Source organism: Castanea sativa, chromosome 3 (genome assembly GCF_040712315.1).
Source record: "Castanea sativa cultivar Marrone di Chiusa Pesio chromosome 3, ASM4071231v1".
Classification (NCBI taxonomy): domain Eukaryota; kingdom Viridiplantae; phylum Streptophyta; class Magnoliopsida; order Fagales; family Fagaceae; genus Castanea; species Castanea sativa.
Genome location: NC_134015.1, coordinates 5114701 through 5130384, shown reverse-complemented (window position 1 = coordinate 5130384; position 15684 = coordinate 5114701).

Sequence of the window (15684 nt, the reverse complement as noted above, 5' to 3'; positions counted from 1 at the left end):
TCATACTCTCTTTTATTTTCTTAATTAACATGTCTTTTTTTACTAATTCTACATATGCTGTGAGTACTCAGGATTTTCACCTCTCGGGCCAAGGGTTTTTTGCCTTGTAACCTTGTTTGGCTTGACACCTTGTATCCCACATCGAATAACTAAGAGAAAGTGACGAAAACCAAGGAAAACACAAAGGAATAAAAGGACGAAGAACTAAGGTAGAAGACAAAGGATAACTAAAATACAAAAACCAAACTTAAAACATGAAGTAGGAAGCTACGAGAAAGTAGAAATGGTGAATGACAATAAGGACGGAGAATGGCTACAAGACGAACACGCTGACTGGATAATAAGAGTGTAAGAAGATCATGGAAGCTTATTAATGACATATATTGCTAAAATACTATAGAAAATAACTGCATAATATGGGATAGAACATAGAACAAGATACAACAAACTGAGGGATATTATTATATTGAACAAGTTTTTTACAGGACTGGAAAACATAAACTGGGAAATATTACACAAACTGGCTAACTCTCTAGAACTCTTATGCTCTACTTCTATTCTGAAAACTCTCTAGCTCTTACTCTGCTGAACTAAGGATACAAACGGCTTATTTATAGGCAAATATTTTACAAAATGACAAAATATTTTACAGTAAAGAAATGTAAATTATGATTTTCTTCTTTATAGTTGTCGAAAACTTGTGAAGGTTCAGTGCTAGTTGTCTTTCTGATCTTCAGAAAATATTCGCATGCGGATTCTTCTCTGACAATAGACATTATGAGGCTGAGCAAAGGACTAGGCCATCATGGAGTTCAATAGTTTCTATCTTGAAGAAGTTGTGACGGCAAGTGAGAAAGGAGAGCCAAGACAAAAGTGGGTCCCACAATTTTTTTTTTTGTACATATCTATCTTTAATCATCTCTTCCTTGGAACCATTCTTCATCAATATCTGCATCTGGATCATGGTTATGGTAATAAGGATCATCAAAGTCAAAAGGACTACACATTTCCCAATGGTGTTGATGGGGCCATTGCTGTCGGCAAACATCTGGGTCTGCTGGCACAATGTCTGGAAGGATTCCTTGATTGAGAGATTCTGCCATTGTGAGTGAATAGTGACAGGATATCCAAGATATGTCCGTGTGTCTGTGAATAGTACCATCAACGTTTGTTACCCAATATACTTCTGGAGGGTGGACAATTCCTTCTGCTTGAACATTATTTTTGGAGTTCAACTTAGCTATTAGACATGTAGAGGTAATTTTGTGACCAAAACAGGGGTGATCTGTTTTGTGATACTTGAACCATTGACCATCATGAGCATCATTTTTCAAAATTTCATGCCAAAATTTGTAAAAATATTTATTTTCATCAGGGAAAGTGTATGAGTAGAATCGTGGTTCAAAATGAATGCACAAGTAGTACTCATTGAGTAAGTACCACATGTAAAGGTAATGTGCAACATTCCAATATGTTATCCAAAATGCAAATGGGGTTTTCCATGGTTGCTCAATAACTGGGAAAATGGCAAGGAAATGACTTTGGTGTTGTTTGAGGTAATCGTGGAGGACTCGAATGATTCTTTTGGATCTGGCTTGAAGGGTCAAGGTTTTTATTTGGTCTTTTATGTCTGGGGGAAGGGTTTCTATCATGTTCATGATATCATCTGAGGATGAAGTAGAAGGGTCAGAGGATGAAGAAGGGCCTGAGGATGAAGAAGGGCCTGAGGATGAGGATGGATCTGTTATTGGGTATACACATAAGGGTGGAGGAATTATTGTGGTATGGAGGACTAGAGGCTTTCTAGAAAGGTAGTTAGTGATAAGGTTATCTGAACCTTTGATGTGTTTGACCTGGAAGGACCATTGTGAAAACCAATTTGACCATCTGAGTAACTGGGGATGGGGGAGCATTTTTCTTTTGAATTGGAGCATTTTTTGGAAGGAAGACATATCCATTTCTACAAGAAAATTGTGACCAAGGAGGTGAAACTGGAACTTTTCAATACCATGTTTAACTGTTAGAATTTCTTTGAAAGTAGAATGATAATGGAGTTCTAAAGGCTTGAATGCACCACTTTTGTATCCACAAATGTTTCTTTTTCCATCAATTTTTTCAAAGAGAGCTGCTGCCCAATACTCATCATTTGCATCTGTCTGTAGAATTTTTTTTTCCTGTTCCTGGGATCTGCAAAGGGGGAAGTTTTTCTGCTAATTTTTTCAATTGTTGAACTGCTTCTGTATGAACTGAATTCCATGCTGGAGGAGATTTTTTCAATAACTTGGACAAACAATCTGTGTGTCTGGAAATTTTTGGAATGAAATCTGACATGTAGTTAACAATTCCAAGAACTGCTGGATCTGTTTAGTGCTGGTGAGTGTATCTGGAAATTCACTGAGAGAGACTGCTATGTGAGGCTGCAGAGTGTACTTTCCATCTAAAATGTTTACTCCCAAGAAATCAATAGAGGATACTCCTATGACCATTTTCTTTTCTGAAAGCATTATCCCTTGGGCTTTTACTAAATTGTAGAATTCAGTAAACAATTTTTCATGGGATTCTGCATTTTTTGAGAATAGGAAGATATCATCTACATAGATCAATGCATTTGACAACAGTGGTTGAAACAGAGTTACCATTGCTTTTTGGAACTGGGATGGAGCATTTTTGAGGCCGAAAGGCATTACCGTCCATTGATAATGGTGATCTGGAATGCAAAATGATGTCTTGTATCTTTCTTTTGGATGGATTCCTAATTGCCAAAATCCTGCTTTGAGATCAAACTTTGAAAACATTTTGGCATTGGAAAGATGCTGGAAAAGAGCACTTTTGTTTGGTAGTGGAAACTTGTCATCAACAAGGAAATGATTAAGATCTTAGTAATTGATTACCAATCTAAGCTTTCCTTGAACTTGTTCTGCATGCTTGTTAACATAGAAGGCTTCACATGCCCATGGAGAAGTTGTGGGTTCAATGTGGGATACAAGGTGTCAAGCCAAACAAGGTTACAAGGCAAAAAGCCCTTGGCCCGAGAGATGAAAATCCTGAGTACCCACATATGCTATTTTTTGTCTTCCTTTACCCATTTTCATTTCCCAATCTTAAATCAACTCAATATTTCTTATCAATGCATTAGTCGTTCTTCTTTAAACATGACCAAACCATCTCAAGCGACTTTATCTCATCTTTTCATCGATAGAGACCACTCATATATGTAAGTAAATTTTTTCATTTCGATATTATCTTTTCATGTATTTTCACTTATCCATCTCAACGTTCATTTTCACTTACAATTGTTTTATGAATATGTTGATTCTTATTGTTGGAAAAATAGCGTAGAGTGAATAAGAAATTGAAATTTTCTATGTTCACTTGAAGATGTGATTAAAAGTGGAAAAAATCTTGAGTCCCACATAAGAAAGGAAATAGATAATATATGAATTTATATGCTCATGAGTTGGACATTGGGTTGGGCTTTTAGCATATGTGGACTGGGCCTATTTATCCAAATAATAATAGTTTATTATTTTAATTTTTTGAGTCAGTTAGTCTGTGCACAGCAATTATTACTGAAACATAGTACCTGTTCAGTAACGTATAATTTTACATTGTCCCTCATTTATAAAAACTACTTTTTCAAAAAAGAAAAAACTCTCTAATGAGAATTTTTTGTGCATTCATATTGTGTCAAAGAGAGAGCAAGAGATATTGAGTAGTTCGCAAAGCACGACCTTGTGTGTTTCGTTTTCGTGTTGTAAATCATTTTATCCTAGGAGGCAGACATCCGTGAGTCTCAAAACACTATAGTGATTGTGTGAGGGGTGAAATATGCTTTAAGGAGATTGTCTCAAACACAAGACTTGATCTAAATTGTTCATCCTTCACGCATTTGGTCTGTGAGTTTTTTAATTAATTGCAGATTTCTCTTTATATATATATATATTCAGTATTTGTTTATTACTATTGCCTTGTATATCTATTTGTGTTATTGTCTTTTCTTAGATCTGTGTTTTATTCATTTTGCTTTATCACAAAAATAAATTGTTAAAATATACTCGACAATCTTAAAGCAGATTTTCAAAATATATTTTAATATATTTTTTTGTTTTAGCGGTGAAAGGAATTTGTATTTATTGTAAAACACTAAATCAGTAACAATAGATACACTGCGCGAAACTTAAAAAACTGGTTTGTGTTTATCGCATACTTGGATATTTTGATAACTTGGGTTACGTGCTTGATTGAAATTGGTATAGTTTTTTCCTTCTTCCTTTTTTATAATTTCTTATTAGAGCCTTTTGTCTTATATGTATCCTTGTTGACTGGCTTTGATTTGGATTGTGTCTGCAGTGTTGATTTTGAAGTGTAGTTGGGTTTTAATATATATTATATTAGGATATTTTTCTTCTTGAATTTTGTTTGATTGGTTTTGCTCTATATTTTCGCTAGTCTGTGCGGTCTGTTCCTGCATTGTTTGGGTTTGATATTAGTTGGCTTATAATATATTAAATAATATTTGGCTTGACTTTCATTTTACACCGTGACTTTTGAACATGAAAATTTACATTTATTTCTTAAATTTGGCTGGTTTTGAGGATTCAATTTGTTTGAATTTTGTTGAATACAGATGTCAAACAAAATTGTTGTGAATTCAGTTGTGGCTAAACCAACATGAACCTTTCTGCTGTGATTTTTGAATTGAACTTGATGGGAGGAAATACCAAGGAATGGTGGGGCTACACGCTATGTATGTTCAGAAAAGAAAATGTTTTCTACATATAATCCTATGGGCAGTGGAAGAAAAATTTTCATGGGAAATTCCTCAACCTCGAAGATTGAAGGAATTGGAAAGGTTGTGCTCAAAATGACTACGAGCAAGTTTCTTACTTTGAAAGATGTACTGCATGTGTCAGAAATTCAAAAGAACCTTGCATCTGGCTTATTGTTGAGCAAAAATGGTTTTAAGTTGGTTTTTGAGTCTGATAAATTTTCACTCTTTAAGAGTGGATTGTATGTTGGCAAAGGATATTTGAGCAATGGTCTGTTTAAGATGAATGTAATGACTGTTGTTGATAATAATAAAGGTGAATCTTCTATTTACATGCTTGAGTCATCTAATATATGGCATGGTAGATTAGGTCACGTTAATTATCATACTTTACATAGACTAATCAATTTAAATTTATTGCCTAAATTTGAAATTGATTTCAATCATAAATGTAAAACTTGTGTGGAAGCTAAGATGGCTAGAGCATCTTTTAAATCAGTTAAAAGAAGCATTAAACCTCTAGATTTGATACATAGTGATGTATGTGACATGAAATCTGTACAAACTAGAAGTGGTAAGAAATATTTCATCACTTACATAGATGATTACACTAGATACTGTTATGTGTACTTGCTAAGGAGTAAGGATGAGGCAATTGAGGCATTCATGCAATATAAGAATGAGGTTGAGAATCAACTTAACAAAAAGATTAAGGTTCTAAAGAGTGATAGAGGTGAGAAATATGAATCACCTTTTGGTGAGTTCTGTTTGCAACATGGTATTGTTTATCAAACCACTGCACCTTATTCACTTCAACAAAATGGAGTTGCTGAAAGGAAAAATACAATGTTAATAAGTTTTGGTTTACCACAGAACTTGTGGGAGGAAGCTATTCTTTTCGCCAATTATATTCTTAATAAATTTCCTAGAAAGAAAACCAAAGAGACGCCACATGAGTTATGAAAAGTAAAAAGCCTTCCTATAAATTCTTAAAGGTGTGGGGGGTGTTTGGCAAAGGTGGCTGTCCCTATTCCTAAAAGGATAAAGATAGGATCAAAATCAGTGGATTGTGTTTTCATTGGTTATGCTTATAATAGCAGTGCATATTGGTTTCTAATTTATAAATCTGACGTTCCTGATATGAATGTGAATACCATTATTGAATTAAGGAATGCAGTATTTTTTGAAGAAATATTTCCTTACAAATCCACACAAGTGTCAAGTTCTCTTAATAGAAACTTCGAGTCTACGTCTAGTACCTCTCATGATCAAGACTTGATGGAAGAGAGGAATGAGGTTGAGCCTAAACGTAGTAAGAGGACTAAAACGTCAAAATTGTTTGGTCTGGATTTTCTAACTTATATGTTAGAAGATGAACCTCAAAATTTCAAAGAAGCTATCTCTACACTTGAGGTGCCTTTCTAGAAAGAATCTGTCAATAGTGAGATTAAATACATCCTTCAAAATTATACATGGGAACTAGTGGATCTTCCACCAGGTTGTAAACCTCTAGGATATAAATGGATATTCAAGAGGAAATTAAAGGCTGATGAATCTATTGACAAGTATAAAGCAAGACTTGTTGTAAAAGGTTACAAACAAAAGGAATGTGTGGATTATTTTGACACATATTCACTTGTTACAAGAATAACATTCATTCGGATGTTGATAGCTATTGCGGCGTTGCATAACTTAGAGATACATCAAATGGATGTAAAAACAATATTCTTGAATGGTGAATTAAATGAGAAGATTAATATGGAACAATCAGAGGGGTTCATTGTTCATGGTCAAGAAAAGAAAGTGTGCAGGCTTGTTAAATATCTTTATGGATTAAAGCAAGCTCCAAAGCAATGCCATGAAAAATTTGACAATGCAATGATGTCAAATGAGTTTAGAATCAATGAGTGTGACAAATGTGTGTATATTAAAGATACTGCAAATGGCTATGTCATTGTGCGTCTCTATGTTGATGATATGCTCATTATAGGTAGCAATAATGATATTATTAAAGCTACCAAGAGAATGTTGACTAATGAGTTCGACATGAAGGATTTAGGTGTTGCAGATATGATACTAGGAATGAAAATTTCTAGAAAATCTGATGGGCTTGTCTTATCTCAATCAGATTATGTTAAGAAAGTTCTTGAGAAATTCAAGAAATATGATGACAGTCCAATGAGAACACCTATAGATGTAAATTTACATCTAACTAATAATAAAGGGCAAGGCATATCTCAATTGAAGTATTCGAGAATAATAGGCAGTCTTATGTACATAATGAACTGCACTAGACTGGACATATCATATGCTTTCAGCAAGTTGAGTAGATACACTAGTAATTGGTTAGAGTTTTGAGGTATTTGAAATACACCCTAAACTATGGGTTGCACTACACTCGGTATCCAGCTGTATTAGAAGGGTATAGTGATGTTAATTGGATATCCGACACAAAAGACACCAAATCCACGAGTGGATATATTTTTACACTTGGTGGTGCAGCAGTGTCTTGGAAGTCTTCTAAATAAACATACATTGCTAGATCCACAATGGAATCAGAATTTATCGCATTGGACAAAGCAGGAGAAGAAGCAAAGTGGCTTCATCATTTCCTGGAGGATATGCCAATGTGGATGAAACCTGTGTCCTCTATTTGTATACATTGTAATAGCAAATCAGCTATTGGTAGGGCACAGAGTCATATGTATAACGGTAAGTCTTGACATATACATCGAAGACATAATATCGTGAGGCAGTTGCTCTCTAATGGAATTATTTTCATTGACTTCGTAAAGTCGAAAGAGAATATAGCGGATCCGTTAACCAAAGGTTTGAGTAGAGAGTAAGTAAACTATTCATCGAGGGGAATGTGATTAAAGCTTATTATTTAAAAGTCTCCGGGATGGCAACCAAACCTAGCTGACTAGAGATCCCAAGATCTAGGTTCAAAGGGACAATCAAATCGTGGAGACTATTTTTATCACTATGGAGATTACATCTCCCTCCCATTCCTATAATGAAATAGTGATGCATGTAAGCGATGTTCAGGGTAAGATTTGTTTTTAATGATTCTTATATCTTGGAATTCCGAGTGAGGTATAGCTGGATACTCTTAATAAGAATCACCTATATGAGTGTGAAGTGGGCCGCTTCCGTGAGAGTTTCAAGGCTGAATTCTCTAAAGCACTTCGTGAATTTACCAAGATACGTTTAGGGCCGAAATGAACACAATTATAAGAACAAAATATGTCCGAAAAGGAGCCGTGTGAATTTTATTGTCTTGGTATACATAAACGGCTGAATAGTTCAAGATATCATGTTCAATGGTTAGCTAGTATATACGATAGTTTTTCACAAAGGAAAGTTCAAAGCAAGAAGCTACTTCTCCCGATACAGTAACTTTTCTTCTACTCTTTCTGGGTCTGCATCATCATTTGCATTGTGTTTATCAATTTCTATTCATGTGGGGGATTGTTAGAAAAATAGCATAAAGTGAATAAGAAATTGATATTTTCTATGTTCACTTGAAGACGTTATTAAAAGTGGTAAAGATCTTGAGTCCCACATACGAAAGGAAATAGATAATATATGAGTTTATATGCTCATGAGTTGGACATTGGGTTAGGCTTTTAGCATATGTGGATTGGGCTTACTTGTCCAAATAATAGTAGTTTATTATTTTAATTTTTTGAGTTAGTTAGTCTGTGCACAACAGTTATTACTGAAACAGAGTACCTGTTCAGTAACACATAATTTTACATAGTTCCTCATTCATAAAAACTACTTTTTCAGAAAAGAAAAAACTCTCTAGTGAGAATTTTTTGTGCATTCATATTGTGTCAAAGAGAAAGCAAGAGAATATTGAGTAGTTCGCAGAGCACGACCTTGTGTGTTTTATTTTTGTGCTGTAGATCATTTTATCCTAGGAGGCAGACGTCCGTGAGTCTTAAAGCACTACAGTAATTGTGTGAGGGGCGAGATCTATTTTAAGGAGATTGTGTCAAACACAAGACTTGTTCTGAATTGTTCATCCTTCACGCATTTGGTCTATGAGTTTTTTAATTAATTGCAGATTTCTCTTTATATATATATCTTTAGTATTTGTTTGTTACTGTTGCCTTGTACATCTATTTGTGTTATTACTTTTTCTTAGATCTGTGTTTTGTTCATTTTTCTTTATCAAAAAAATAAATTGTTGAAATATACCCAACACTTAACAGCTCAACATTCAATACCATAAAGTTGGTCTTATAGTAATTATTAAAAATATTATCAAAATAACTTTTCTATCTCTCTTTAATATATACCATTCTTTTACCAATACACTTTGATCTTCATCTTTAATTCCATTCAAGCGTATTTTGACTTTTGTAGTGGAAAGAGATTATGTACACTATTAGGTTTTTACTCATCTTGTTAAAAATTGATTTCATGTAATTATAATAAGTATAATATTTGGTATCAATTACTTACACTCCACGTCTCTATGTAATCTATAATCTATAATATATATAAAATCTAAGTCTTTAAATTTTTTTGTAGACTTAGTTTCAAAAAATAATTTGGTAGACTTCTTTTAATATACAAACATATTCATAATAAATGTCTATTAATAATCACTACAATTATCAAATTATATTTTAAAAAAAATTAAAACATGAACCACACAGGTAAGCATCTGAAGAGAGAGAGAGAGAGAGAGTCTGTCCTCGACTTGGCTTCAACTTGAACCTCTCTTCACCTTGTCAAAGGGCATTCTTTTTTACTCTTATGGGTTTTTTTTTTCAGCCCTTTGTGGCAGTGTTTTTCTTCCCCTACATAGGTCTTGAGCCCACCTTATGTGGCTATGTCTCTCCCATTGATGGTGATTAGGCCGCCCGTAGTAGCCTCTATAAGGTGGTTTCAATCTAGATTTACATTGAATCGGTTCACATCTAAACTCCTTCACACAAAAATGTTTGGATATGAAAGGCTACATTTTTTTTTTTTTGGGATAAGAAAAGGCTACATTTTTAGTACCAGATGGATTCCTACTCATGTATACCAAGCATCTATGTTTTATAACAGGGTAGGCTCTCTCTTACCGATATCGTTTTCCCCAAGTTGCTTTGTTGGCTTTAAGGTGGATAATTGGAGAGCTTTCTTTTTATGTTTTATTTTTTCTTTTTGGTCTCTCAATTTATATTGATTCTTCTTGATGATGTTGAGAATATCACCAGTAAGTTGCAAGCACTCTCCAACTCGAATCAAACCTGCAAAAAGAAAACAAAGAGACCTAAAAGAGAGCACCGGTGTGGTGCCGGCCAAAAACCCTCCGAAGGTCAAGTTAGAATTTCTTCTCAACCCTAAAGTGCTAGAGTTGAGTCCAATGTGCGTACCTTTAGTCAGGGGGATTTTAGATGTATTTATAGAGGCGTAGAGTCGGCTCTTTCTTCCTTGATTACCAAGCTCTTTCCTTATAAAGTTCCTTTGATTAAGGCTAGTGTGCAGCGCAAGAATTCTTCGTATTCACGTTTGCGTGAGTCGCACTCAAGGCCACGTCAGCCCTAATCTCATGGCGCGGTTTGAGGGGGCCAGGAGAGCGATGTATAAATTCTTTCCGCCCGTCTACCTCCGATCCGTCCTCTCATTACCCGTCACTTTAATTCAATCATACCAGTCAGACCGTCATGATAGTTTTACCCACATCAGATGCCCCCTCATTCCGTGATACCGTCATCTTTACGAAGCGGTATCTCGGAATGACAGTTATAGTTTCTGACGGACAGGCTGGAAGCTATCATAAATGCTCAGGGACACGTGGGGAGATTTCACTGGTCGTTTGCTGGAATCGAGGCGTCGCTTCGTTTATCGCGCCGTTCCCCCTATATATATATCACCCATCGTATTCATTTTTACACTTTTTAGAGAACTTTCTGATCAGAGCGCAACCGTCACCTCTTCTCAGCGAGCAACCGTCTTCTTTGGAGGCCGAGACACAACGTGGTGATAACTTTCTCCGTCGTGCGCGTCTCGCCGTCTACTTGTAAGTTTTTCTCACCGTCTGCTTGTAAGCTATTTATACGGCGTTTCATTCCTTATTTTTCTTGTTAGTCCCGTCGCCGGTATAAATCTAGAGCCTTAGGTTTCCTTTACCCGTCGTATGTAGGTGTCAGATGTCTAGTGAGGCGTCGAGTAGTTAGTCTTGTGCCCGCGAGGGATCGGGTTACGAAGAGGTGTTTCCGTCAGGTCAAGCAGACCAGGACACCTCCAGCGAGGGGAGGGAACCGTCATCAAGCTCTCCTTCCCATGAGGAAGACGAAGGGCAGGATGGAAATGGGTCAGAGTATGATTCGTCCGATAACCTAGACGGTGTCGACCCTCCTATTCAATCCGTCATTGGACCTGACGGCTTCAGGGAGTTCGTTCTGCTGCCTTTGTGGACGGTGAACGACTTCGTGTCAACTATTAAGCCAGCGCACTTCAATACGCTGAGGCAAAAGTATCAAATACCCGACACCATATCCATCCGTCTACCATTCAAATCAGAAAAGTGTTATTACCGCGGCCTCGAAGACGTCGGTGTCTACGAGCAAATGCTAAAAGTGGGGCTCCGATTCCCCTTAAGTTCATTGCACCGTCGTCTCCTCCAGTACCTAGGTCTAGCCGTCACCCAGATATCTCCGAACGCATGGAGGGTTTTCCTTAGCGTCGAGGTATTGTATGGCGTCATGTCTGACGGTGCCAGACGGTTAACAGTGGAAGAATTTTTTCATTGTTACCATCCGTCTGAAATCACAAAATCCAAAGGGATGTACAGCTTTGTACCAAGGAGTCCGGTACTCAGGCTAGTATCCGAGACCCCAGATTCCAACCGTAATTGGAAGGGTCGTTACTTCTTCCTCCGAGGGGATAACTGGATGTGTCGTCCAGGCGACGACGACTTCATGCCGGTTGATAAAACCTGGGGTATAATGCCCCCGTCCGGTACGAGCCCGTCTATTCATTAACCGTCATTTATTTCATGAATTTTCTCTTACCTTTTTTTTTTAATTTTTTTTTATTTTTTATTTTTTAGCAAGGGACCGTCCACCTATCTCGACCGAACAGTTTGGTTTCTTGGAGAAAATTTTCCAGAAGACGAAGTTGTCTGAACGGACCTGGTCGAAGCTCGTCACCTTGGACACGTTGCATTGGTACTGTGAAGGTCCTGAACCCACACCCGTCGCCAGAAGATACGATACAGGTGTACGCAAACGTAAGTGCTGGAATCCTTCCGTCGATAATCTGTCCTCATGTTGCTTTTTATTGACCGTCATCCTTTTGCAGAAATGGACGATGCTAGGCGACGGGCGCTCATCAAACAAGCAGCCAAGAAGAAGAAGGTGAGCGAAGCTCCAAAGGCAGATCCGTCACACCCAGCACTTAAAAGGCCATCCGTCGAGAGGTTGGACCGTCATTCGAAGAAGCAAAAGCTTGTGACGGGTCTACCTGCCGCTCAGGGGTCCGGCACGGCGAAACCGGCCACTAAGCTTGGAATCGGCAAGGGGAAGGGTTTCATGACCAACCTTGACTCCGCGAAGGAGAAACCCCCCGTCCTGCTTCGTGAAGACCCCCAATACGCTCTCCGTCGTATAGGTTCCATCATCAACGACGACGATTATGAGGACTTGGGGAACCATGCCACCGAGACCATGGGGGACTCTTGTCTGTATAGCTTAACCCAGGTTAGCTTCCGTCATAAGCCCTTAACTTTGTTTAGTTTTTTGCCATCATGAGCTGATTTCTGGTCGAACCGTCACAGGGTGTGTTAATGGCCAAGGGCTTGTCAGACCGTTGCCTTGCTCAGGAAAGAGCCCTTGAGCGAGTTCGCGCTAAGGCAAAGGCGACGGCGGAAGAGCTGGACGAGTTGAAGTTGTGGCGGGTCCGTCGTAAGAAGAAAGGCGACGCTCTCCGAGCAGGCTCGCGAAAATTTAGAGAAGGAGGTGGAGCTGCTAAGGAAGAAAGTGAAATCTCATGACGACGACATTCAACAGGCGAAAATTGACGCCGTCCATGAATATCGAGACTCCGACGCACTTCTGACGGAGCTGGGTTCCTCCTTCAACGACGAGTTCGATGATTGTCTCCGTCAGGTTAAGGCATTGTTCCCTGATTTGGACCTAGCTCATATAACCATAGACGCTGAGGCCCGAACCCCTGCTCACACCGTCGACTCCGAAGGCACTGAGGAACTCTTCGGCGAGGTTCCGGATGACGACGGGCTTGTTAAAGCGACAGAGGAAAAGACCGTCACGGATCCTGTACAGCCGTCGCCTCAAGTTCCTGAGGAACCCGTCATTGTTAAAGACTAGTTTAATTTGTAGCTATAAGGAACAAGTTCATTTTCTGTATTCTGTTAAACTTTTTTGGACCCCTTTTTGTCGAACTGTACGGTATCATTTGTAGCTCTTTGATAATCCGTTAATACTTTGATCCGTCATTTTATGCTTTGCCTGATATCTTCAATATGTCTTGGACCATCCGTCCATTTTGATTGAATTTCGCTTTTCAGCTCTTCAGTGGATCCGTCCACAGATGGTTTTTGCCCTTCTGAAAAACCCGTCCTCGTTGTGGATTTTTATCTTTTCGTTATCCGTCCACTTTGTGGACTTGTATGTTGTTCATATCTTGGATGGTCCGTCCACTTTGTGGACTTGCATGTTGGATGTTCCGTCCACTTTGTGGACATGCAGTGTGTTGATCCTTTGGATGATCCGTCCACTTTGTGGACTTGTAGTGTGTTCATCCTTTGGATGTTCCGTCCACTTTGTGGACATGTAGTGTGTTGATCATTTGGACGATCCGTCCACTTTGTGGATTTGTAATTGGTTCATCCTTTGGATGATCCGTCCGCTTTGTGGATTTGTAGTTTGTTCATCCTTTGGATGATCCGTCCACTTTGTGGACTTGTAGTGTGTTCATCCTTAGGATGATCCGTCCACTTTGTGGACTCGTAGGTTGTTCATCCTTTGGATGTTCCGTCCACTTTGTGGACTTGTAGTGTGTTCATCCTTTGGATGATCCGTCCACTTTGTGGATTTGTAATTGGTTCATCCTTTGGATGATCCGTCCGCTTTGTGGATTTGTAGTTTGTTCATCCTTTGGATGATCCGTCCACTTTGTGGACTTGTAGTGTGTTCATCCTTAGGATGATCCGTCCACTTTGTGGACTCGTAGGTTGTTCATCCTTTGGATGTTCCGTCCACTTTGTGGACTTGTAGTGTGTTCATCCTTTGGATGATCCGTCCACTTTGCGGACTCGTAGGTTTTTCAACAGCATGCATTCCGTATTTTCTAAATAAAAATTCCTCTTATAAGTTTAACAAACCAGATTGTCAATTGAAAAGAAAACATAAGTAGAAAAGTAAAAGCTATGACTGTTTAAAAATTAAACAAAAAATTAGGCAGTAGATATCGTCTTCTGATTGCTGCACTATTGGTAGTACTTCTTCAGGTGCTCCGTGTTCCAGGGATGGCCCAACTTCCTTCCGTCTAACGTCTCTAGGTAGTACGTTCCTTTCCTGTGCCATGAGATGATTCTGTACGGGCCTTCCCAGTTTAGGATGACTTTCCTAGGGATGCATCCTTCGTAGCGCCAAGCACTCTTCGTAACACTGCATCTCCAACCTTGAAGTCTCGGTGCCGGACCTTGGAGTTGTAGTGTTTCACCATCATGTCTTGGTACCGTGCCTTACTGTTCTCTGCCCTACCTAACTTCATCGACAAGATCAAGCTCCAGACGCAATGCTTCAACGTTCTTGTTCTCGTCATAGCTTTCCACGCGGTAGCTCATCAACCCCACTTCTGCCGGTATGAGGGCTTCGACCAAACCGCCAATCGAAACGGCGTCTCTCCCTGTTGGCGTCCTTGCAGGTTGTCCTGTATGCCCACAGCACACTCGGTAGTTCATCTGGCCATATGCCTTTTGCCCCCTCGAGTCGGGTCTTGATAATTCTTAGCAAGGACCGGTTCGTGACTTCGACTTGTCCGTTGGCCTGTGGGTGTGCGGGCGACGAATAGTGGTTTTTGATACCCAGCTGAGAGCAGAAGTCTCGGAATGCATCGTTGTCGAATTGCTTCCCATTGTCGGAAACGAGCACTCTCGGGATCCCATATCGGCAAATAATACTTCTCCATACAAAGCTGCGAATGTTTTTCTCCGTGATAGTTGCAAGGGCTTCGGCTTCCACCCACTTGGTGAAGTAGTCGAAGCCAACCACCAAGAACTTCAGTTGTCTTGCCGCTATTGGAAATGGGCCCATGATATCTAATCCCCATTGTGCAAATGGCCATGGGGCCGTCATGGGTGTGAGTTCCTCCGTCGGCTGTCTAATGAGGTTGCCAAACCGTTGACACTTGTCGCAGGCTCTGACGTACGTATGGGCATCCTTTTGCATTGTCGGCCAGTAGTACCCCGCTCGGAGTAGCTTGTGCACCAGAGACCTTGATCCCGAGTGGTTTCCACAAATTCCCTCGTGAACTTCCCTCATCACGTAGTCGGCTTCGTCATGGCCGAGGCACCTTAGATACGGTCGGGAGAATCCTCTTTTGTAGAGGATGCCTTTAATCAGTATGAATCGGGCGGCCTTAACCTTCAACTTTCTTGCGTCTTGCCTGCTGTCTGGCAGCTTCCCGTTCTTGAGGTAGGCCACGATCGGAGCCGTCCAATCGTCCTGAGTGCTTAATTCCTGTACCCGAACGTTATCTAGTAGCGATGAATATTGGACAAAGGATAATACCTGTTCTGGAGCGGTCATGGGTTCGGCCGAAGCTGCCTTGGCGAGTCGGTCCGCCTCTTGATTCTCTTCTCTTGGGACCTGAGATATCGTGAATTGGAGGTTACTCGCTAGTTCCTTCACTTTTTCGAGGTACCTCCTCATTCGTTCATTCCTGCA